The sequence below is a fragment of the Bombina bombina genome, chromosome 8 (assembly GCF_027579735.1).
Source record: "Bombina bombina isolate aBomBom1 chromosome 8, aBomBom1.pri, whole genome shotgun sequence".
In the NCBI taxonomy this organism is placed as follows: domain Eukaryota; kingdom Metazoa; phylum Chordata; class Amphibia; order Anura; family Bombinatoridae; genus Bombina; species Bombina bombina.
Window position 1 is genome coordinate 135,700,003 of NC_069506.1, and position 25,806 is coordinate 135,725,808.

Genomic DNA, 25,806 nt, shown 5'->3' on the forward strand with positions numbered 1-25,806 from the left:
ATATTTTTTATCTATACACTTGCTGCTGCTTTTTTGATGTGTATCTATCATCTCTGAACTCTTTGAGAGTTTTTTTATTGCACCTGTTCAACCCTTGGAATCAGTCAGCTGGGCAGCTGAGAAGCCCCAGCCTGCTTATACTGCACATGGAGGTGCTTTGGAATATGTAAGTGTGTTTATTTCCACAATACACACATTTTTGTACCAAACTGTGCTGGACTATGTTGGCTCTGTCTCCCTTCATATAGGAAAAACCTTGAAATCTACAAGTGGGGATTCACCTTTGAATATCCGGCTGCTGATATCCAGTTAGCTGGGCAACTGTGAGGTTCCTGTCTGCTTTATTTGTACCCCCAGTTGCTGTTCATTTGTGAGTATCCATTTTGCTTACCTTTATTCACTCTGTGTATATGGTATTAGGCCATTGGGCGCCTTTGTTTTCTTCTCTCCTAGACCATTTGAATCATCAGGATCCTGACCCTCCTATGACAGAGAGCTGACCATTTCGTTTTTTTTTTGGAGTACTCTTTTGGATTTTGTTTTTATGGACTATTATTTGTATGTTTATGATTGTTCTCATTACCATTTTTTATTTACCACTATTGTTTGATTCTGTCTTTTATGTCATTATATACCCGGTAAAGAGCGCCCCCTTGAGGATTGGGGTGTCTAGTACACATTATATCTTCTTTTTTCTTAGACACAGGGGAGAACACTGATAAGGAGGGTGGGGGCCTCCCACAGCACAGCAATTTATAATTGGTCAGAGTCAGGACTTTCAGCAGGCCCAGGGGACAGATCCCACATTAGAGAAGATCAGGGACCTAGTTAGAAAGCTGCCTGCTGACTCTGATAAAGAGAGAGTGTACTGGGATAAAGGGAGGTTGTACCTGGAGTCTATTCCAGTGGAGGGACAGGATCCCTGGCTAGCTGAGAGACAGTTAGTGATACTTAAACAGTTTAGAGTGCAACTGTTGGGAGTGGCCCATGAAATTCCTATGGCAGGACATCTAGGGGTACAGAGAACCAAAGCCCGGTTGTCCCATCACTTTTATTTGCCTGAGATGGCTACTGATGTTGCTAATTATTGTCGCTCCTGTCCTGCATGTCAGAAAGTGGGGAAACCTGGAGAGGTGGGTTGTGCCCCTTTAATTACCCTTCCCATAGTGACTGAGCCCTTTGAGAGGGTGGCTGTGGATATAGTAGGGCCCCTAGCTATCCCAAGTAGTTCAGGGAAAAGATTCATTATTACTTTAGTGGATTATGCAACTCGCTACCCAGAGGCTGTGGCCATGTCATCTATCAGGGCTTATAAAGTGGCTGATGCTTTATTGGGTATCTTTTCAAGGGTAGGTTTCCCTAAGGAAATGCTAACTGAACAGGGCACCCAATTTATGTCTAGAGTCTATGTAAAAAGGTGCAGGTGGAACACCTAGTGGCTATCCCATACCAATAGCTTGTGTGAAAGGTTTAATGGGTCCCTGAAGCAGATGCTCAAAACCTTTGTGGAATCCCAGGGGAAGGACTGGGAGTGTTACTTGCCGTACCTCCTATTTGCTTATAGGGAGGTGCCCCAGGAATCCACTGGCTTCTCCCCCTTTGAACTCCTATATGGACGGAGAGTGCATGGTCCCCTTGATCTGATCAGGGAGGAGTGGGAAGGAAAATTGGGCACTCAAGAGACCTCGGTAGTAGACTATGTAATAAGGTTCAGGGACAGAATGCATAGCCTAATGGGGAAGGTACAGGAAAACCTAAAGGCTGCCCAGTCTAATCAGAAGCAGTGGTATGACCGGGATGCCAGAGAGAGAGTGTATGATGTGGGACAGAAAGTGCTTGTTTTAATACCCATGAGACAGAACAAACTACAGGCTGCCTGGGAGGGTCCTTTCACTATCCTAAAGAGAATGAATGATGTGAACTATGTGGTGTCTCTGGATGAGGAGGGTAAAAGGCAAAAAATCTATCATGTAAATATGATAAAAGCCTATGATGACAGAGAACCCACTGTGTTAACTGTGTGTAGTTTGCCTGGAGAAGAGCATGAGACAGACCCCCTTGTTGATTTACTGGCCCCAACCATAAAAACCAACACCTTAGAAGCCGCCAAGATTAGTGCCCACTTAACTGAGGATCAGCGGCATCAGCTGTCTGAGGTGCTTAGGCCTTACTACAGCATGTTCACAGGGAAGCCTGGCAGGACACACTTAGTCACACATCATGTAGACACTGGAAATCACCATCCCCTCAGACAAACAGCTTACACAGTATCCTTGCAGGTCAGTGCTGATATAAAAAGGGAGATAGAGGAAATGCTAGATCTGGGAGTGATTTGCAAGTCCCACAGCCCCTGGGCCTCCCCAGTAGTACTTGTCCCCAAAAAGAACAAAACCACTAGGTTCTGTGTAGATTACAGAAAACTGAATTTAGTGACTGAATTTGATGCCTATCCCATGCCTCGCATAGATGAGCTACTGGACAGGCTACCAGGGGCCAAGTTTCTTAGTATCATGGATCTTAGCAGGGGATACTGGCAAATCCCTATGACCCCAGAAGCACAAGAGAGGTCTGCCTTTATCACTCCTTTTGGGTTGTATGAATTCCAAGTAATGCCCTTTGGGATGAAAAATGCCCCTGCCACATTCCAATGACTAGTTAACCACTTGTTGGAGGGGCTAGAGGGGCAAGCTGTTGCATACCTGGATGATATTGCAGTGTTCCGTGATACCTGGGAGGAACACCTCACAAATGTAGCCAGTGTATTGTACCAAATAGCCACTGCTGGGCTAACAATAAAGCCAGATAAGTGTCAGCTGGGCATGGGGGAGGTCCAGTACTTGGGTCACCTGGTGGGAGGAGGGGTACTGCACCCAGAGCCAAGTAAAACTGAAGCCATAATGGCCTGGCCTACCCCTAAGACAAAGAAACAGATTATGCCGTTCCTGTGTACCGCAAGGTACTATAGAAAGTTTGTGCCACACTATAGTACCATAACCAAACCACTAACTGACTTTACAATAAAAAGCCTACCTCAAACAGTTAAATAGACCCCTGAGTGTGACAGGGCTTTTAATTAATTGAAAATTGCCCTTACTGACTCCCCTGTACTACAGGCCCCTGATTTCCACAGTGCAAACGGATGCTTCTAACTATGGGCTAGGGGCTGTTCTGAGTTAGGTGGATAAGAAAGGTGAGGAACACCCAATTGTGTACCTCAGCAGGAAATTACTTCCACAAGAATTGGCATATGCCACCGTGGAAAAAGAGTGCCTTGCTATAGTTTGGACCTTGCAAAAGCTACAGCCTTATCTGTATGGACGCCAGTTTACAGTGATTACTGACCACAACCCCTTACACTGGTTACATAGGGTAGCTGGCTCAAATGGTAAACTCCTCAGGTGGAGCCTAGCTCTACAACAACATGAGTTTACCATACAACATTAAAAGGGCAGTATGCATGGTAACGCTGAAGGTCTTTCATGCCAGGGGGAGTGTCCTCTTTGATACACAGTTGGAATGGCTTGTGTACCATCTCCCTCTGCGTCTCTTATTTGGGGGAGGTGTCATGAATACCTCATGATTTAGATGCTATGGGGTTAATTCTCTTTAGCCTGTGAGCTAAAAACAGTTGTTTGTTTTTTAAGAAGAACTGTGTGCTCTGTTAGGTAAGCATATGATTTCCATTTGATGTGTCAGAACCCCTAATAAATAGTTTCTAAATCCCACTTGACTAAATGTTATCATTATTATTATTATTATTATACTTTATTTATGAAGCGCCATCATATTCCGCAGGGCTGTCCATGGATATAGTTCATTTAAAAAAAACAATAATATAAGATTTGTAAGAGATAGGACAAAATTTACAAACACATACAGGAGGAATTGAGGGCCCTATTACCATGGAAACTTACAATCTAGAAGGGTAGGATGTTGAGAAACAGGAGGTGACTACTGCAAGATTGAATGAGGGAAATGTTGTTAGGTAAGAGAAATATTATTGAGTTGGGTGGTAGGCTTCTCTGAACAGAAAAGTCTTCAGAGAGCATTTAAAGGAAGAAAGATTAGGGCAAAGCCTGACAGCACGAGGGAGAGTGTTCCAGAGGGTAGGTGCTGCACGACAGAAGTCCTGCAGTCTAGCATGAGAAGAGGTGATAGTCGCAGATGCAAGGAGCAGGTCATTGTTGGATCTTAGTGGGCAGGCTGGAGTATACTTTTTGATTAGAGAGGATAGGTAGAGGGGAGCGTTGTTGGTGAGCGCTTTGTATGAAAGGGTGAGAATTTTGAATTGAATTCTGCTGTGAATGGGGAGCCAATGAAGGGACTCGCAGAGAGGTGCAGCAGATACAGAGTGACGGGAAAGGTGGATCAGCCTGGCAGAGGCATTTAGGATGGATTGAAGGGGGGAGAGGCAGGAAAGAGGAAGGTTATTGCAATAGTCAAGTTGGGAAATAAAAATTGAGTGGATTATTTGCTTTGTGGTGTTAGCACACAGAAAAGGTTGAATTTTGGAAATATTGCATAGATGGTTGCGGCAGGATGTAGAAAGTGGTTGGATATGGGGGACAAAGGATATATTTGAGTAAAGTGTAACTCTGTGGCAGTGGACTTGGGGCGATGAGAAAATGGTGATGCAGTCAACAGGGATAGAGAAGACAGAAGTCGGTATAGAGTTTGAGGGATGGATAAGAAGGAGCTCAGTCTTGGACATGTTAATCTTTAGGTGGTGAGAGGCCATCCAGGAAGAAATACCAGATAAGCAGTCACTGACAAGAGAGAGGACAAAGGGAGAGAGAGCAGGGGTGGAGAGGTAGATCTGGGTGTCATCAGCATAGAGGTGATATTTGAAGCCATAACTGTTGATAAGTTTACTCAGCAAAGAAGTATAAATGGAGAAGAGTAGAGGACCCAGAACAGATCCTTGAGGTACTCCAACAGACAGAGGCATTGGAGAGGAGGAGTCGCCAGCAAATGACACAGAAAAAGATCTGTGAGAAAGATAGGAGTGAATCTAGGAAAGAGCAGTGTCACAGAGGCCAAAAGAGCTAAGGGTCTGTAGGAGGAGGGGCTGGTCAACTGTGTTGAAGGCAGCTGAGAGATCAAGTAAGATGAGTATAGAGTAGTGGCCAATATTTTTAGCAGAGAGAAGATTGTTCGTAACATTGGTAAGGGCAGTCTCAGTTGAGTGTTTGGGGCAGAATCCGGATTGCAGGGGGTCAAGCAAGGAGTTGGCAGACAGGAAGTGGGTTAGGCGATTGTAAACTAGTTTGTCAAGGAGTTTTAATGTTAGTGGAAGCAGTGATATGGGGCGGTAGCTTTCAGGAGAATTAGGGTTGAGGGAGGGTCTTTTGAGCATGGGAGTGACTTTTGCGTGTTTGAAAGAAGATGGGAATGAGCCAGAGAGATAGGTTGAATATGTGGGTAAAAGGAAGAGTGAGGGTGGAAGATAGGGAGGGTATTAGATGGGAAGGGATAGGGTTGAGCAGGCAGGTAGTGAGGTGTGAGACAGATAGTAAGGAAGAAACTTCATTCTCAGTGGCTGGATGTAAGATGCAGAGGGTGGCAGAGGGAGTAACTGGGCCTGTTGTTGGAATATTGAAGGTTGGTGTTGGGATGTTGCTTCAGATAGTACGTGTTTTGTTTAAAAAGTAGTCTGCTAGGTCTTGAGCACTAAAGACAGATGGGGGGGAGCAGGTGGGTAGAGGAGAGAGTTAAAGATGGAGGAGTCGTTTAGGTATTGAGGAAAGAGTAGATATGAGAGAAGAGAAGTAGGTTTGCTTGGCTAAGTGAAGGGCAGAAGTGTATGAGCGAAGAATAAACTTATAGTGTATAAAATCGGGTTCAGAGTGAGTTTTCCTCCAGACACTCTCAGCAGTACAGGAGCATTTTTGCAAATCGCGTGTTTGCTGAGAGTGCCAGGGCTGCAACTGACGGCGTGATCTTTTGCACAGTTGGGGGGGGGGGCACGTGTGTCTAGTGCCGAGGAGAGAGTTTTGTTATAGTGGGCTGTTGCGAGATCAGGGCAGGTTATAGTGGAAGTGTGAGGGAGGAGAGCTTGAATGATTTTTGAAAATTGGAGCGGATCCACAGCATGTAGATTTCTACAGGTGCGGGGGCGGGATGGAGAAGTGGGTTTAGCTGTTGCATTAATATTATAGGTGACCAGGTGATGGTCTGAAATGGGAAAAGGGTGACAGGTGAGGTCAGATATAGAACAGAGGTAAGAAAATACCAGGTCGATGGAGTGTCCATCACGGTGGGTAGGGAATAGGGTGGATTGTGAGAGACCAAAGGAGGATGTGAATGAAAGAATTTTAGAGGCAGCAGGGGCAGATGGGTTGTCAATTGGAATGTTGAAGTCCCCAAGAATTAGGGTTGGTATATTTGTAGAGAGGAAGTGAGGGAACCAGGCAACAAAGTTGTCAAAGAATTGAGAGGTAGGTCCAGGAGGGCAATAGATGACTGCCACTTTGAGGGAGAGGGGGGAGAACAGGCAAATACAGTGGACTTCAAAGGAGGAGGAGAGAGATGGGATTGGGGGTAGATACTGAAAAGTGCAGAAGGGGGAGAGCAGGATCCCAACACCGCTGCCCCATTTCTCACCTGGCTTAGGGGTATGGCTAAAGTGAAGATCACCTTGTGTGAGAGCAGCAGTGAAAATGGTGTCGGAAGAAGATAGCCAGGTTTCGGTAATTGCTAAAAGGGTGAAAGCATTTGAAATAAACAGGTCATGAATGGTTGTAAGTTTATTGCAGACAGGCATTGGTGCATTCAGCCAGTAAAAGTGTCGGCTCTAGAGACACAGAGTAGTGCTTCTTCCCAGAAACCGATAAGGTCAATAAAAGGACATGGGTACAATGTAGAAATGTGTTTAAAAATGTGTTTAAAACATGTTATGACATTAGATGAAGGGAAACATAGCAACAATATATGGTATCAAACTGATTCTCACAATGTAAATAAGAGATTGCCTTTATGTCTATATGAAAATGGATGTATCTAGCAGAAATTATAATGTGTTCTATAATTTCAGGCAAAGACTTACGGCTAGATAACAAGTTTTGTGGTATGAGGGGTGCGGTGCTAACTTGCACGTTATTGTCACCACTCACTTACCTACAGCGCTGGTATTACAGGTTTTCAAAAAACCCGGCGTTAACAGGCAAGAAGTGAGCATAGAGCAAAATTGAGCTCCATACCGCACTCCAATACCAGCGCTGCTTAAGTCAGCAGGGAGCTGGTTTTACGTGCTCGTGCACGATTTCCCCATAGACATCAATGGGGAGAGCCGGCTGAAAAAAGTCAAACCCCTGCAATAAAGCAGCATAAAGCTCCATAACGCAGCCCCATTGATTCCTATGGGGAAACTAAATTTATGTTTACACCTAACACCCTAACATGAACCCCGAGTCTAAACACCCCTAATCTTACACTTATTAACCCCTAATCTGCCGCTCCAGACATCGCCGCCACTATAATAAACATATTAACCCCTAAACCGCTGTGGTCCCGCATCGCAAACACTAGTTAAATATTATTAACCCCTAATCTGCCGCCCCTAACATCGCCGCCACCTACCTACATTTATTAACCCCTAATCTGCCGCCCCCAACATCGCCACCACAATACTAAATGTATTAACCCCTAAACCTAAGTCTAACCCTAACCCTAACACCCCTAACCTAAATATAATTAAAATAAATCTAAATAAAACCTACTATTAATAACTAAATAATTCCTATTTAAAACTAAATACTTACCTGTAAAATAAACCCTTAACTAGCTACAATATAACTAATAGTTTCATTGTAGCTAGCTTAGCGTTTATTTTTATTTTACAAGCAAGTTTGTAATTATTTTAACTAGGTAGACTATGTATTGGCTACCTAGTTTGAATAAATACAAATATACCTGTAAAATAAAACCTAACCTGAGTTACACTAACACCTAACCTTACACTACAATTAAATAAATTACCTAAATTAAATACAATTACCTAAATTACAAAAACAAACAAACACTAAATTACACAAAATAAAAAAAGAAATGATCAGATATTTAAACTAATTACACCTAATCTAATAGCCCTATCAAAATAAAAAAGACCCCCAAAATAAAAAAAAAACATTTGCCTAAACTAAACTACCAATAGCCCTTAAAGAAATCAGCTCTTTTACCTGTAAAAAAAATACAAACAACCCCCCAGCAGTAAAACCCACCACCCACACAACCAAACCCCCCAAATAAAAACCTAACTAAAAAAACTAAGCCCCCCATTGCCCTGAAAAGGGCATTTGTATGGGCATTGCCCTTAAAAGGGCATTTAGCTCTTTTTCAGCCCAAAAGCCCTAATCTAAATCTAATTCTTCCACAGAGCGCTACGGGTCCTCGGGTAGTCCAAACTGAGGCTCAGTTTGGACTACCTGAGGACCCGTAGCGCTCTGTGGAAGAATTTACTGGCATCTGACACTCTGATACGGCCATTGCTACCAGAGCCGCAACTACGGAAGCCAGCAAGGGTTTGAACTATCCAGTTCTGTGACGACTATCCTGAGGACTAACTTATGGACTAATATCATTTTTATGGTCTTTGTATGATACATCCGGAACTTTGATGCTTTTAAATAAATGCCTGATTAAACTTTCAACACTGTAAGGGTAATTCAATAGCGTGGTATTTTGCGCCTTACCAATCTACACTTGAGTCTGTTTGCGCTTTGTTTTTTACAGATTTTTGGGACCACTCACTTATTGGCCTCCCAGAAAAAGCTTGTAATATCGGCGCTATGGAAGTCCCATTGAAAAAAGAAAATTGCGTAAGTTAATTTGCGGTATGGCCAAAAAAGTGTGCGGTGCCCCTAAACCGGCAAGGCTCGTAATACCAGCGGTAGTGAAAAAGCAGTGTTATGAGCCTTAACGCTTCTTTTTCACTCATACTGCAAAACTCGTAGTCTAGCCATTAGAGTTTATGGACTGTTGTAAAAGATAGGGGGCTTCCCAGCCCCTGCAAAGAGGGTTGGGCAAGCAACCTGATCTCCTGAAAATGGTATAAAGTTTTGTGTTAAACATGTAAAGGGGGTCATTCTTACAAGGGAAGCTTTTACTAATGGAGTAGGGACCCATTAATTCATGCCATCTCCCTGGCACAGATATTAAGACTAGTAAAGTATAAAATCTGCTATATCTCCCTTTTATTTTAAAACTGTTTGCTTGTGTGTAATTTTACTTGTAACAACTTTTTATTAATAATGCATTGTGCATAATATTTTTGGCATAATAAATAATTAATTTATTAAGCTTTGGCCTTTGTCTAATATTTTAATCATGTTACTGAAAGAGACTGGTAGTATTAAGACTGGTAGTATTATTACTGTGATTTTATGTTATTTTCTGCTAAATTGTAATCTGGGTTTTCCTTAAGATTTCCCATATCATATAATCTTAAGTGGTGGCAGCTAGATATAGTTTTAGTTTAGTGTGGGTGGCATTAAAGGGGAGTTTTGGGCATTTCTTTCACATCTAATACAGACTAGAGAGTGTTGCTAACCCTTGCATCCACTGAACTAAGTCACACGCTTGCCTGGCGTGGCTAGATTGTGACAGATTAGTGACAGTAGAAGGGGTCTGATAACCCTTTCTGTGCCAAACAAGTTACTGGTGCAGTGTTGTTTAACCCTGGTTGTTACACTTAGGCCTAGTGTCAATACTCTTTGTTCCTCTATTGTAAGTTGATATTTTGAGAGGTTAATAACACTTTTTTAATTGTATTTTGTTTGTACAAATGTTCTCCCCCTGCGTAGCTGATATCTTGCTTGTGGTGGGTCGTAATTGGGTCTGTTCCACCCTTGTGTGGCTTTTTCTTTTTTTATGTGTCCCCCTCTGCCTGACCCCCCCCCCCCCCGGGTCTCCTCTAGGGCATCGGAAAAACCTGCTTGATATCTCTCTCCTCTGATGCCCTATCTGATAAATTTGGGGTAGTGGCAATATATTTACTAGTTATCTCCTCACCCATTTTTTTCATAATGGACACAGTGGGGGTGCATGCGCTTTTGGTCTTACCACATCATAATTAGAGCTATGTTCCTCTGTTGAAAATATCCTATCCTCTTCTCCCCCAGATGCTGAATCTTCACCCCAAGACTCCCCCTCACTCTATGAAAATGTTAGTTTTTTGTCACTTTCAATATAGCGACCCCTTGATTGTCTCCTAAAGCCTCTGCCCCTAGATCTATTGGAGCCCCTATTGCTTTTATAGGATTTTCTATGTTGGAACCTTTCTTTTTTGTTCCAAATATACACAATGTTATTGTCATAGTCCATGTCGTCCCAGAGATACTTTCCATGTTTGATCTGCATTAATAGCTGTTTAGCTTCTGACATTTTTAAAGTCTATGATCATTTTTATCAGCTTTAAGGAGCAGTCCGTTAATATGCTATTCCATTTTGTTATGAAGTCCTGATCGTCAGTGGTAAAAGTAGGGAATTTATTTATTCGAAGTCCCCTTGGTATCATCCCCAGAGAGTGATATCTCTCCATAATCCAAATATCCTAACTCAGTCTTTTTGTTTAATTAATAACTTTTCCAACTCATCAAAAAGTTGGCTGAGTGATGAATGGGACTTATCAGTTGAAAATATACTTTCAAGTTCCTTAATAGTACAGTCTCATTCTTTGTCTGTTTTTAGGGAGTAGAATGTCATTAGTCTTGTTTCCTCTAACTGGTCATCCATGGCGATAAAGTATTATTAGCAAATGCAATGGTTAGCCTTAAATATAAATGAAATGGGTGAGATGTGCCTGTGTGTCTCAAAATATACCTTTCAACAAGCTCTAACCCTTAATATAAGGATATTATGCTATTTTGGTACACAGTCACTATTTCTCTTTATATTGCATAAAGCATTATTATAATGTCAGGAATGTAAGATCCTGACTACCAAAAACATTAAAAAATGCCCAACTTCCTTAGGTGGACAATTATCCAAAAGACTCCCCGAAAGAGGGGGAAATATAGATTATATTGTGGCAAAACAGGAGGTATTCTGGATGTTCAAATTGCACACTAGAATACCAAAGGCTTTTTATTCGGAATTAGATGTAATAAACTTCTGGCAGTGATCGAATAAGGTTACATCATGAAAATGTGTGAAGGCACAAGTAGAAACAGGTTATTATAACAAAAGCAACAAAAACCGAAAGAGATTGGTCAGTGATAAATGAGGGAATATCAGTTCTTTATCTTTAAATGACAGATCTAGTACTAAGTGATCAAGTGTTCAGGATTCTAAAAGTTAATATTGAGAACACCAACAGAGAAGGATAATCAAATTTATACAAAAGAGAAAGGATATAAAAAGGGTAAGCTAGCCCAGTATATAGAATACTGAAAAGAAACTATGAATGGTTTTATGTTAAAGTTCTCAATTATGATATGTGGTCTATTTAGGGAGTTAGAATTTGTGTCACCGGGCAATATTTGTATTCATGAACACAAAATGAAATAAATGTTATAATATGAAGGTTTAATTTTAAAGATTAAGCATGTTGTAAAATGAAAAATAATACTGCTTTTTTAAATAGTAAGGCTGCGTCATAACCGAACAACCAATAGGATTGTATATTGTATTTTAAATTTCTAGGGGTGTGCAGTATGGGTCATACAGCTTTGACTACTGCAATTTGTCGAAACATGTCAGCTGACCTCTATGACACTGCCTGGGCACCAGTGTGTGTGCTGACGATGATATTGTGGATACATTGTTGCCGCAAACATTTTAAATGAAACAAATAAACAAGTGTTTTTAATCAAGCTCCCCGGGTATGTATTTTTCTTCTCCAGGTTAATACGTCTAATAGATTTCAGGCACTAGAGCCTAATATAGAACAATACAAACAGGGGCGTTGGCATGAACAAGAGGCTAGACCTAAATATTTTCAGAATCATAAGGACCAGGCAGAGAGGGATTGGAGGAATACCCCTAGGAGCCCTTTTTTTAAGGAATACTCTGATAGGACAACACAACAGGATAGAACAGAGACCAAGGAGTACCCAGCATACAAATTGGGAAACAAGGCAACGCCTAAACAAAAGACCTCTAGAACAAAGAGAATGACTAGTGGAGGAAAGAGAATTAGAGCAGCCAAACAGAAGGCAGAAAAAAGAGGAAGAGAGAGATTAAGTATTTTTAACTTGGCCAACATTATCTTAGATAATAATGACATCAGCTTATTAAGTAAGGGTATGAAATATGCACTTCAATATTTGCCTAATATATTTGAGATATTCATTGATATCCAAAAGTTCAATAGGAAGTTAACGTTAACCCTATAAATGACACTAACGCTGGCCATTTAGAATATAAGGATTTAGAAACATTGAATATTTTGAAGAGTTTAGATACAATATATGGCCAGGATAAAGAGGAAGAGTTACAATTTAGTGTTCCCAACGCGACTATGGATGAGCTTGGATGAGGAATCTCAGATATGCCATAGTACTTTTAAATGCCCATCTGCATTTTCTCCAGTGGGGGCACGGGGGGATCAGATTCCGGTATTTACTCGTTTAGTGACTAATTATATTTTTTCCCAAATTAAAGAGAAAAGGAAGGGTTTACTTAATAAATATAATGATAATCTGACTATTATGGAGAGGAACTCCCTTAAGAAACTTCCTAACAATGAAAACATCGTACTAAGGGCTGCTGACAAGGGAGGAGGCATTGTAATACAGACCAGAGAAGATTATCTTAAAGAGGCATACAACTTCCTAAATGATAAAGATACTTACTGTGTACTGGATAGGGACCCAACTAAAATCTATCAATTGAAACTGAATTAAATATTGGCCAATGCTAAGACTGAAGGGATCCTAGATAACAATGAATTTAGATTCTTGCAGGCATTGGATCCTAGGGTTCCAATTTTTTACCATCTCCCTAAAGTCCATAAGTGTATAGAACAACCTCCCGGCAGGCCCATTATTTCGGGAATATCTCTAAATACATAGATTACTATCTGCAGGATATTGTAAAAAATACCAAGGCATATTTGAAAAACACTAACCACACCATAAATACCTTTGAGGGCATTCAATGGAGAGAAAACTATTTTTGGATAGCGTGTGACGTGTCAGCTTTGTACACGTCTATTCCTCATGCCAAAGGCATTAGAGCAGTAGCGATTGAACTAGGTAAATGGGGTATTCCAGAGATTCATCAGCAATTTATTTTGGAATGTATTCAGTTTATTCTGGAACATAATTATTTTACTTTTGAAACTGTTTATTACAAACAAATTAGAGGGACAGCGATGGGGTCTACTTTTGCCCCATCGTACGCCAATATTTATATGTATACATTTGAAAATGTATATAAATGGAGTAATAATCGTTTCAATGGTAATATAATTAAATACCATAGATATATAGACAATATCATTATACTATGGGAAGGAGACATAACAACAGTTTCAGACTTTATAGAATACATTAATGGTAATGATTATAACTTAAAATACATTGAAAAACATTCTAATACCGAAATTGAGTTTTTAGATTTATTTCTGTTTGTGGACTCTGAAAATAAAGCTGCAGTTTCCAATTTTAGAAAATCTACCGATAGCAACAGCTATATCAACAATAGAAGTGCAATCATAAGAAATGGAAAGATAATGTACCACAAGGTCAATTTCTAAGACTTAGAAGAAACTACTCCTCGTTGGCAGAATTAAATAGGGAAGCCGAAATTATGACTAGGAATTTCTGTGACAAGGGTTATAGTGTGGTTAGTATAAACGAGTCTCGCCGTAGAGCACAGGTTCAAGATAGAAACCATTTACTTAACAAATGTACTGGCAGTAGGGAGAAAGATAATAAGGACACAGTTAGATTTATAACTACTTACAATGAAGGTACCAAAATAATTAAGGAAGTTTTTAAAAAACATTGGGGAATCTTAAAGTCAGATACTACTCTAACTCCCATCCTTACCAATAACCCATTAATTACTTTTAAAAAGGGAAGAAATCTTAAAAATTTATTGGCGCCTAGTAAATTGAGACTTATTAAAAAGGATAAGACAATTGCGTGGTAAAGACAATTGCGGGATGTGTAAACATGTCAATATGAATCCAGTATTTCACAATAGTAATCACACCACTACATTTAACAGAAGAAGTCGGTGTACTTGTGATTTCACACATGTATTGTATCTTTTAACATGCGGATGTGACCTGATCTATGTAGGTCGCATGAAAAGGAAAATGAGACGTAGGTTCACAGAGCATCTCTATAACATAAAATGTAAATTGGATAAACATAGTGTGCCTGTCTACTTCAGAGATTACCATGGGAATTGGATACCCCCCAGTAAAAAGAACAGACAATTAACCCTTAGGAAACAAGAGACTTACTGGATGCAAATCTTAACTGTTTGCACCCTATGGGCTTAAATGTAGATTTGGATTTGGCTACTTTTATGTAATATAATTGTAGATATTAACTGTGCCAGGGAGTTCCCCTATGCCTTTCTCCTTTGAGATAATTTAATATAGAGGGTACTTTTTTAATATTTTTAGCAATGTAATGTAATGTAATGTAAGTGTATTAAAATAAATATTTATTGAGATTAATTATCCTCCCTAGGAATTTCGCAGGTTAGGGAATTTACATATATCACTGCACCTTGAGTTAGTTCATTATAGAGGGTATGTTGTTATTTTATTTATCCCTTATGATAGTTTAATATAGAGGGTATGTTTTTAATAAAATAATTTAACTAACCATGCAATAAGGGATGAAATTGGATATTTGTTCTCTCATTTATTCTTGGTTTTGCATGAATTTTGTGAACTTTATTTAAATAAATTTTAGTAAGGATGAATTTGAATTTAAAATCATTTTTATTTGTATTTATGCAAATTTTGTATTTATATGAATTGTTTACCCACTTCATAAGTTATGTTTAATTTTGTTCATAATCTCTATGTATTTATGTTTTTGAACAGTTAGGATATGTTATTATGAGCTGTTCGTTATAGTAACTGTTGTGCAAGATTTATCTATCCTTGTCCAGGACGCACAGAAATCTGTGCAATGTTTTAAGATTGATCATTAACATGTTCGTCTAGGTGCCGTGATTGCACCAATAAGATAATTTGGCTGTTCATTTAAAGGGAGTCATAAGCCCTCAGAGTATCAGATTTGTCTACCTCTTGAGAAATAGTGCACGTTTGGTGGTTGAAACACGTTGAGGCATTTGGACTAAGTGGCGACACATAGTCTACTGACGTCATCTTTCCCCGGATCCAGGAAACATCACCCGGCATTGGAAATATGCTGGTCGTAAGAACGAGAGCCACCATTATAGCATGGAATGACGCTGTTACGGTTGCCTCCAGGCTGGCTGGAAGTTGGACCGTAGAAAAGGATGCTCCTAGCGCTCACCAAAGGAGCAGCAGCACCGTGGACACTATAACTGCTGCGTAGCCACCATAAGTAATGCAGACTCTATGAACCACCGCTGCTGGGCTGGTATCTCGCCGTCTGCTCTGCGCCCTGGACCTACGACCAGGCTCCAGTAGGTGAACCTCTTCCTTCTGTAGCAATCCCTGTAGCTAAGGGAGTATGAAGAGCATAGCAATCCCTGTAGTGATTATAAGCTGTATCCTACAAACATGAGTCAAAGCTTCAAGTTAGAGGGTCAACATAGGTCTGATGTGCTGGAGCACACAGCCTGCTTTTTATTGAGGTTACATGCAAACAGGACACTCTCAGGGGGAGTCATAAAATCCCCCATCACACATTTGATATTAGATAGAGACACTCCCTTTGACAGGCCACAACAGCAGATAACATTACACACAAGAAAACAATGCAGTCCACCTTATCAATACTAGTCTGATTAGACAATGGGAAAGTCACTAAACCTAATTAGAGCTGATCCCAGCAAACTTGTATTTAGAATTGAACAAAATTAACTCTTAATGGCACACAATGAAACTGAACCAAGTGGGAGAAAGCCAGGGACAAGTCATTTCACAGGTCTGGGGACATAGTCTTAAAGGGGCATTGTTCATCAAAGTCACAATATGTCCCCAGATGGTTCTTAAAGGGCCATACACACCCAATAAGAGTTAATATGTTCTATGGGGCACAATCTTCCAGGGGCCATAGTCATGAGGAAGGAGGCTGGCAAATAGGCTTCTCCAAAATCCAGGGAAGCAGGGCAATTTTCCATTTAAAGGGCCAGTTACAAATAGCAGTTTGTAACATATCTCCCCTTTTGGAGGGAGACTAACCAGGCACCTGACCTTCTGCCGGTCAGTGCCTAAGTTAGTCTCGCAACCCACCCACAAATAATCGTTAGCAGCAAAGTAGCCCCCCCACAATACGTAGTACTGGCCTGTAAGTTCCAGGTTGTAGGATGAAAGGGTAGCATCCTCGGCCTTCCTGGCGCAGCTGGGCAAATAGCTGATGGTACTTGGGGGGCAGAGGCCAGCGGCACTCTGCCCTGGTGCCAGCGCTTCTGCTGGGGTGAGGGGTTTGCAGGCCAGTCCTGTAACAAGGACAAGGTCTGTAGGGCAGAGGCCAGCAGCGCTCTGTCCTGATGCCAGCTCTTCTGCTGGGGGAATTGGGGCATAGTCCTGCCCGGTGGCAAAGGGAACGTGGGGGTCAGTGGGGGTTAACATTTCCACTGTTAACCCTGGGCCCAAGTTAGGAGTTAGCTGGGGAGGGGGAGATTGGCTTACCTCCTCCTCCTGATACTCCGGCGGCCGTTGGGAAGGGAGGTCGATGCTCTCCGCTTCCTGTGGAACATGCTGCGGCTGGGGAGAGAGACCGGTTGTCTCCTCTCCCTGGAAGGCACACTCTGGCTGGGGAGGGAGGTCGATGCTCTCCCCTCCCTGTAGCTGGGTCTGTCGCTGGGGATCTGGGCCGCCTGCCCAGCATCCCTGTTGGGCCGGTAGAGAGACTGCGGTCCCATCTCCACCTGCCTGCTGGGGGTCCTCCCAGGACCAGTCTATGAGGCCTGCTGCCTCTGGTATCTCTGGTTGGGGTTGGGGAAGGAGACCGGTTGTCTCTTCCCTCTGCACAGTATACTGCCGCTGGGGAGGGAGGTCGCTGCTCTCCTCTCCCTGTGGAACATGCTGCGGCTGGGGAGAGAGACCAGGTGTCCATACCCTCAAACTCCACAGTTGGCGCTCAAAGGCTCGTGCCGCTTTGTTCTCCGTATCCAATTCCCGGATGATGCGACTGACTACCTCCTGCGCAGGGTCTGGACCATATCGGACTAGCCGCCTCTTTACCTCTGGAACGAAATCCGCGCCCTCATAGCGACGGATCCGGTTGAGGTGCTCTTCACATGGTTCTGACCAGTATCTTGTCAGCTCCATGCTGCTGTAGGTAGGGACGCTGCGCAGTGGCTAGCGTTGCCCTCAATTACTCTCCTACGATACCAGTGCTGTTGTGGTGCTGCTCCTTGCGCTAGGACGCCAATCCCACCGCTGCCGCCAAATGTTACGGTTGCCTCCAGGCTGGCTGGAAGTTGGACCGTAGAAAAGGATGCTCCTAGCGCTCACCAAAGGAGCAGCAGCACCGTGGACACTATAACTGCTGCGTAGCCACCATAAGTAATGCAGACTCTATGAACCACCGCTGCTGGGCTGGTATCTCGCCGTCTGCTCTGCGCCCTGGACCTACGACCAGGCTCCAGTAGGTGAACCTCTTCCTTCTGTAGCAATCCCTGTAGCTAAGGGAGTATGAAGAGCATAGCAATCCCTGTAGTGATTATAAGCTGTATCCTACAAACATGAGTCAAAGCTTCAAGTTAGAGGGTCAACATAGGTCTGATGTGCTGGAGCACACAGCCTGCTTTTTATTGAGGTTACATGCAAACAGGACACTCTCAGGGGGAGGCATAAAATCCCCCATCACACATTTGATATTAGATAGAGACACTCCCTTTGACAGGCCACAACAGCAGATAACATTACACACAAGAAAACAATGCAGTCCACCTTATCAATACTAGTCTGATTAGACAATGGGAAAGTCACTAAACCTAATTAGAGCTGATCCCAGCAAACTTGTATTTAGAATTGAACAAAATTAACTCTTAATGGCACACAATGAAACTGAACCAAGTGGGAGAAAGCCAGGGACAAGTCATTTCACAGGTCTGGGGACATAGTCTTAAAGGGGCATTGTTCATCAAAGTCACAATATGTCCCCAGATGGTTCTTAAAGGGCCATACACACCCAATAAGAGTTAATATGTTCTATGGGGCACAATCTTCCAGGGGCCATAGTCATGAGGAAGGAGGCTGGCAAATAGGCTTCTCCAAAATCCAGGGAAGCAGGGCAATTTTCCATTTAAAGGGCCAGTTACAAATAGCAGTTTGTAACAGACGCTTACTGTGGATTCTGGACTTTGATCACAGCAGGAGCTTACAGTTACACAGGACTATTCTCTACTTCTAATTTTATTCCCTTTACCCTGAAAGGATTTTGTTTTATGGTTTATGATGATATGCAATAAATTAATTTTAACACTGTTTAAATGCATTTTAACAGTTTCATATTCCTTATTCTGCTACACTACACTTGAATCTGGTTGTTCTGTGTTTCTTTCCAGATTCTCTTGGCTTCTACCATACTCCAGGTGATCCGAAGGACACCATTTTTGAAACAGCAGCAACCCATCTTTTCGATCAGAAGACTTATAACTACATTCACAGGCTGTCACTCAGTATTGGTGAGATTCTTGCTATCATTGTCTTCTACTGGAATTTTTTTGTTTTTTGTTTTTTATTTCTGTTTATATTAATTTTATTGTTTATTGGTGTTGTGCACATTTTGTTACATGTGAATATACTAAAATATTATCACCAAAATTGAATTATATACCTGAGGAGGATAGTGAGATATAGATAATTGCATAACTCATTTTACTAACATAGGGGTGTTGTACACTGCGTATATATAGGATTTTCACCAACATATCCTCATTACTTTTTATTTCTTTTTTATTACTATATTATTTTATCAACTATATATTTTAATTATTTGTTCAGTTCATTTACATATTGGGGCCTATTTATCAAGCTCCGTATGGAGCTTGAAGCCCCGTGTTTTTGGCGAGCCTTCAGGCTTGCCAGAAACACAAGTTATGAAGCAGCGGTCTAAAGACCGCTGCTCCATAACCTGTCTGCCTGCTCTGAGGTGGCGGACAGAGATCACCGGAAATCAACCTGATCCAATACGATCAGGTTGATTGACACCCCCTGTTGGCAGCCGAATGGCCGCGAATCTGCAGGGGGCAGTGTTGCACCAGCAGTTCACAAGAACTGCTGGTGCAATGATAAATGCCGACAGCATATGATCGGGTATGATCATATGATCGGGTTGATTGACACTACCTGCTAGCGGCCAATTGACCACAAATCTGCAGGGGGCGGCATTGCACCAGCAGTTCTTTCTTTTGTAAGCATGAAGTTGTGGTTTGCTAAAGTCTCTGATTTAGTTTTGTCTGTCTAAAGGACATACTCCCAGAAGCACTGGAGCTTGTCAATATGCATTTTGGAAAACTGAAGTCAGGCTTTTTTGTGTTTCTCTCTTAAAATGCAAGAGTACCAATACTTTACAATGCAAAGGTACCAATACTTTAATATGCAATGGTGCCAATACTTTCAGCCACATATGTATGTATTATAGATGGAAGGTGAGAATGGGTGGTACTGTGCTAGCTAGTGGATTAAATGAAAGCATTAATTCTTGTAGGAACTAAAAGGGGTAAATATTTAAATATTTTTAGTATACTAAGGATCCTTTATCTGAAGGCACATGTAGGAAAGCTGGAAAAATGTAGGTAAAAACTTTATTAGATGTGTTTAAATTAAATAATAAATGAATGGGTCTTGAAATAAGAGAGTATATGGGCAGCTGCCATGATCGGTCGCAAATCTGGGGTCTGCTAATGAGATGGAGATGATCCGCCGATTATCTGCTATTTGCTGCCTCATCTGATATTGAATTTTATGAATCTCATTACAAGAGTCTGTACTGATTTGGATGGTATACAATTTGTTGGAGTTCATTGGCAGATCTCCGGACTGAACCGTTCATATAAGAGGCGGCGGCCTACTTATCAACCCCCCCGTATTCCGGGATAGAGCAGTATTAACTATCTTACTGCAATACTTTCAGTAATATTGAAAATGGGTGACATATATGTGAGAAATGATTACTTCTTTTGGGCACAAAATGTGCTTTAGATTGGACCACCTCTTGTTTCTTATGGAGTGCACCCATTTATGGAAGGCGGTATCTGCGTATGAAGCAAGGATTATTGTAGAGTCAGAAGACTTGGGCATGAATATGCAACTAAGTATGACTGAACTTTTTAAATGTGGAGACCAAGGGGCCGAATTATCAAAGCATCAATTTTGTTGCATTTGCTGGTATCAATACACTCGCCAGACATCGCTGCCATGAGTCTACATTCTACGACCTTATTTATCAAAAAGTCTGTCAAAAACATGCGAGTCAAGTTCGACATGATGAGCATCGGACTGTTGATAAATAAGAGTCATCGATGTCATGGATTTTCTGTTTTTTTCAACTTTATTTATACCATTTCATTACTGTCCATGAACAAGCACATTTCTCTAAATCTAATCTTTTATTTTTCATCTGTTAATGTCCAAGAAATAGCTAGATTTATACCTGAACAAACAATAATATATCTTAGAAAGTATTTCTCTATGTATTTGTTATACAAAAAACTGATATATGATATTTCCACATACATTAATGTGTATTTGTATTTCTAGAAATCATGATATGCCTATCTCATGTTTTTTAAAAAAAAATGATTATTAATGCTAGAATTTATATATATATTAGTACATATATCTTTGCACATACTTGTGTGTGTGTGTGTGTGTGTGTATATATATATATATATATGTTATGTCATAAATCTTTTGCAAACATATTTACATGTCCCTAAATTCCTTTTTTGTGTTCTAAACAATGTTGTCTTTCATATCTCTGTGTTTATTTATACCACTATATGTATTTAGTGTAAATTTATTATTATTATTATTGTGAACAGGAATAATTGTGAATATAACATGTAATCAGGGTATCATATGTATTTATTTGCAATCAATGTATATTTTAAGAGCTTGTCTAGTTTTCTCTTTGCACCTGTGTAACCCCTCCTGATTGCAGTCTAGTTTTAAACATCACACCTCTACAGGTGTTATAAAATGGGCTGGAATATAAAATAACATTTCTTCATGAAAATAAATTCAAGAGAAGGAAGTATAACACTGAAAATAGCATGACAGTAAAGAGGTGAAAATCCTGACAGTTTAATGTTAGGTAAACTATCCATTTGAGCTATCAACTTAAGATTATATTGAATCAAACATCATTCAAATTTTAAAATCATTGTCTAAAACATTACACTGTGTGTCCTAATGCCATCATCAATGTTTAACTTTAATATTAATTTCACATATACATACTTTCAAAGTATAATACACAATGTAACAAATGGCCTTACAAGTTCTGATGAGTGATCAATGACACAAGTATCGAGCAATTTGATTTGTTAGTAATAGTAGAAAATGTATATTTAAATCAGATTGGCTGCTGTCATAAATCAAGTGATTATGCATTTCCCAATAAAAAGATGTGGAAAATGTCACTAGTTTGTGGGTTGTTTAGGAGTATTGTGTCAAATTTGGTGCGAAAAGTGTTGCGTCAAATTTGGTGCGAAGTGGAGAGTGGGACTTGTATTACATGCTATAAACATGGTGCAAATAGATTTATCAAAAAAAAAAAAAAAAGGAAGTTAGCTATATTATGTTATATATTTATTTAATTTTTATCTCTATATCTACTAGTGCACCAAGTTTGGAGCAATACTTTGCACCAAATTTAGAGCAATGATGTTGTTTGATTTAGAAAGAGTATACAATTTTGATGAAGTTTCTAATTTACTTATATTATCTAATATGCTTCATTGTCTTGCAGCATCGAACACAACCTTCCTGTGTTTTCAGACTCCCATTGATTTCTATGGTATTCGCGGCCTCAAGGGTGGTGGTTTGAATGATAGGTACACTGCGTCGGAATTGACGCGAGTGTACCTTTTGAATGTTTGATAAATTGGGAAGAGGGTCAAATAGAGTCAAATGTGAATTTGAAACATCTGGAATGACGCAAACATCGATCTGCGTCAGATTGAGATTGCAGGAGTGTATATTACGTCACACATTTCAACATATGACGATCTTGACGCTTTCATAATTATGGCAGATTCAATTTGCGTCGAATATGACGCAAGATTCAAGTGGATTCCATCGTATTATCAGTTGAAGCTTTGATAATTCAGCCCCCAAGTCTGCATACAATCGAGCATGGGTGTGAGATCTTTGCCTTTTGCTTTGTCCCCGGGGGATGCAGCCGGCCCTCTAGGGAAAGACAATAAAAAGGCGGTTACTACAATTGATGCGACAGAGAGTGGGGCAACTATGCTATGCGACAAGGTTGGAAAGACCTTTGCCTCTATGATGGAGATGCCTAGCTACCTGACATCTCTCACAGCCCCTCAGAATCAATTAGAACTGGAGACATCAAGTGGATCCTACCTAACTAGAGATGGCATTATACTGCAATGCTATAGATCCGGGGAACGCCATGATATTTTTTGCTTGCAGGTTATTTGGCAATCTCTCCTCAGAGAGACTCGTTTACAGAATGGTCCCACTCAGCGTTGGCAAATGCAACACAGAGTCTTGAGAGGGAAGCCAGACTTTTCTGTAATTCATTTCCCGAAGGGAATGGGACTCTGCAGATTCTTCAAAACTTGTGTTGGTTAGCGGAGGAGGCCTATTTTCTTTGCTGTTGGGCTCCATGACAGGTATACACCTGAAAATACTGCCGACACTAAGTACTCACATTCAGTTTACTGCCCTGTCCGTTTTTTCATAAGCACATGTGAGACGTTTACATGTACTTCTGTTCATACATATGGTATACCACCTCTTGCATTCAGGTTTTTTTGTTTTTTTTTTGTGTTTATGCATATTACACATGTTACTTTTATAAAATATGTGCCTAGTCTAGGATACGGTCTAGATTTTGTTGCAGTTAGTTGCTTAGCTTGGCGCTATGTACTCAGAGCAGTTTAGTGATGTGAACCACAGATACATATAAATGTTATACATATTTCTCTGAGCGATATTTTTACCATAGAGACCAAGATGTTATGTTTTCCGGGAATCTAGAACATGTTTCCATAGACACACTTACGGAGGTTTTTAGTTAGTGTGAATGAGTAGAGCGCTGGAACTTTAAAAGATCCCAAACACCCTATTAATATAAGATCCTTCGGTCTTATAAGTTAGATTATCTAGATAGAAAGGGTTATAGGGGCGTTGTTTCCAGCTTAAGGGATCGTATGTTTCTATGTGACCTTATATATTCCTAATATAGTGATATGGTGTATATAATATAATTAATTTAGTATTATAGTTGAAAAATATAAAGTGACAGTATTTTTATTAATTGAATTTTAAAGGGATTTATAAAAATAAACGTGAGTAAATTAGTCCTAAAGTCTCTCTCCACATGTGTACTTAGTGTATTGTGATTTATTTAAACTTGAAAACCGTTCATAGTGCTGTTGTACCAGAGTGCATATTACCCCTATATATTGAGTGTAAGTGAAAAAAAGCAGTATATAAAAACAAGATACACCATCCAAAATTAATACCAATTTATTAAAAATTAGAAATTAAAAATATATTTAAAATTAAAACTTCTATATAAGACTGTTTACAAGCTCCTCTAAAATTGAACTATGGGACGTCTCCCAAATTCATAAAGCAATATTTATTAAACCTTAAAATCAGTATGTATATATGGTGACAATTACTGAGTTCAAACGTTTAATACTAAAATAACAAAGTTGCTAGCTCAGAAACCTGTTAAAGATACTGTGTCTGAGCTGACCTTTGATCTTTACTCAACACAATTTCAACACTTATCAACCTTTCTATTGGAGTTTAGGATATAATAAAAGCTCACAACCTTATCTCTACTTTACAGGATTAAACAAATAGATAAGTAGAGATAAGGTTGTGAGCTTTTATTATATCCTAAACTCCAATAGAAAGGTTGATAAGTGTTGAAATTGTGTTGAGTAAAGATCAAAGGTCAGCTCAGACACAGTATCTTTAACAGGTTTCTGAGCTAGCAACTTTGTTATTTTAGTATTAAACGTTTGAACTCAGTAATTGTCACCATATATACATACTGATTTTAAGGTTTAATAAATATTGTTTTATGAATTTGGGAGACGTCCCATAGTTCAATTTTAGAGGAGCTTGTAAACAGTCTTATATAGAAGTTTTAATTTTAAATATATTTTTAATTTCTAATTTTTAATAAATTGGTATTAATTTTGGATGGTGTATCTTGTTTTTATATACTGCTTTTTTTCACTTACACTCAATATATAGGGGTAATATGCACTCTGGTACAACAGCACTATGAACTTTTTTCAAGTTTAAATAAATCACAATACACTAAGTACACATGTGGAGAGAGACTTTAGGACTAATTTACTCACGTTTATTTTTATCAATCCCTTTAAAATTCAATTAATAAAAATACTGTCACTTTATATTTTTCAACTATAATACTAAATTAATTATATTATATACACCATATCACTATATTAGGAATATATAAGGTCACATAGAAACATACGATCCCTTAAGCTGGAAACAACGCCCCTATAACCCTTTCTATCTAGACACTTACGGAGGTTACCTCTCCTTGTGAGCTGTTTCACTCAAATAAGTATATGATTGACCACTTGTATTATACTTGTGGAACTGGTCTTGTGTTCTGGATTCTTTTATTAGAGGCTGCGTATAATTGTAGGTCTGACAATGATCTATATCACCATACATGTAGTTTGAACTGTACTCTTTATTTCCGAAGCGCCTTACTAGGTAAACACTATATATATATCTGTAAAGCTCTGGTTTCAATACTATTTTAGGACATAAAATCATAGCGTAGAGTGGTATACTAGTTTTTGTGTAACCCAGTGCTGTATTAAATACCACTCAACCCTGCGTTTAGCACCAGACCAATAAGCTATAATAACTGTATACTCTGCTCACTACCCTGATATGTTAAGTATTACAGGTTTTTTAATTTAACATAGCATAATTGTGTTTTCTAAAGTTGTTCAGGGTAAATAATAATAATAATTACTATTCATAAAGCATTAGTGGGTCACAATCTATAGATTAGGAATATGTATTAAAGGTTCAAGAGCTTTGATTGTTATTTATTGGGTCAACAATATGTCTCAAGGGTCCAAGACTGACCCTAACACTTAACCCCATGTTACAGAAATGAGATTATTTGATGTTTTACTTCGTATATAGAGACATAAAAGTGGCCTGTATATTGTCTATGTTTCCCCCAGAATTCCCCCTCTCAGTTAAAGCTTTCATTTAAGGGGTCCATGAGAGGCCCCTGTCTGTTATATAGGGACAATATTTTACTACTTATGTAACTATATTTAAAGGAGATACCTATAAATGTGCATGCATTTTCTATCTTGTAATTTTATTTGAAATGGGTCCTAGAGGGGCGCTGATGATATTCGCCTTAGTTTACACCCCTTATTTATATCTGAACTCTGTGGTCCAAGAGTGGCCAAGAATTATTAGTTGGGGTACGCTTAACTTTTACTTTTCTGTATACTCTAGGG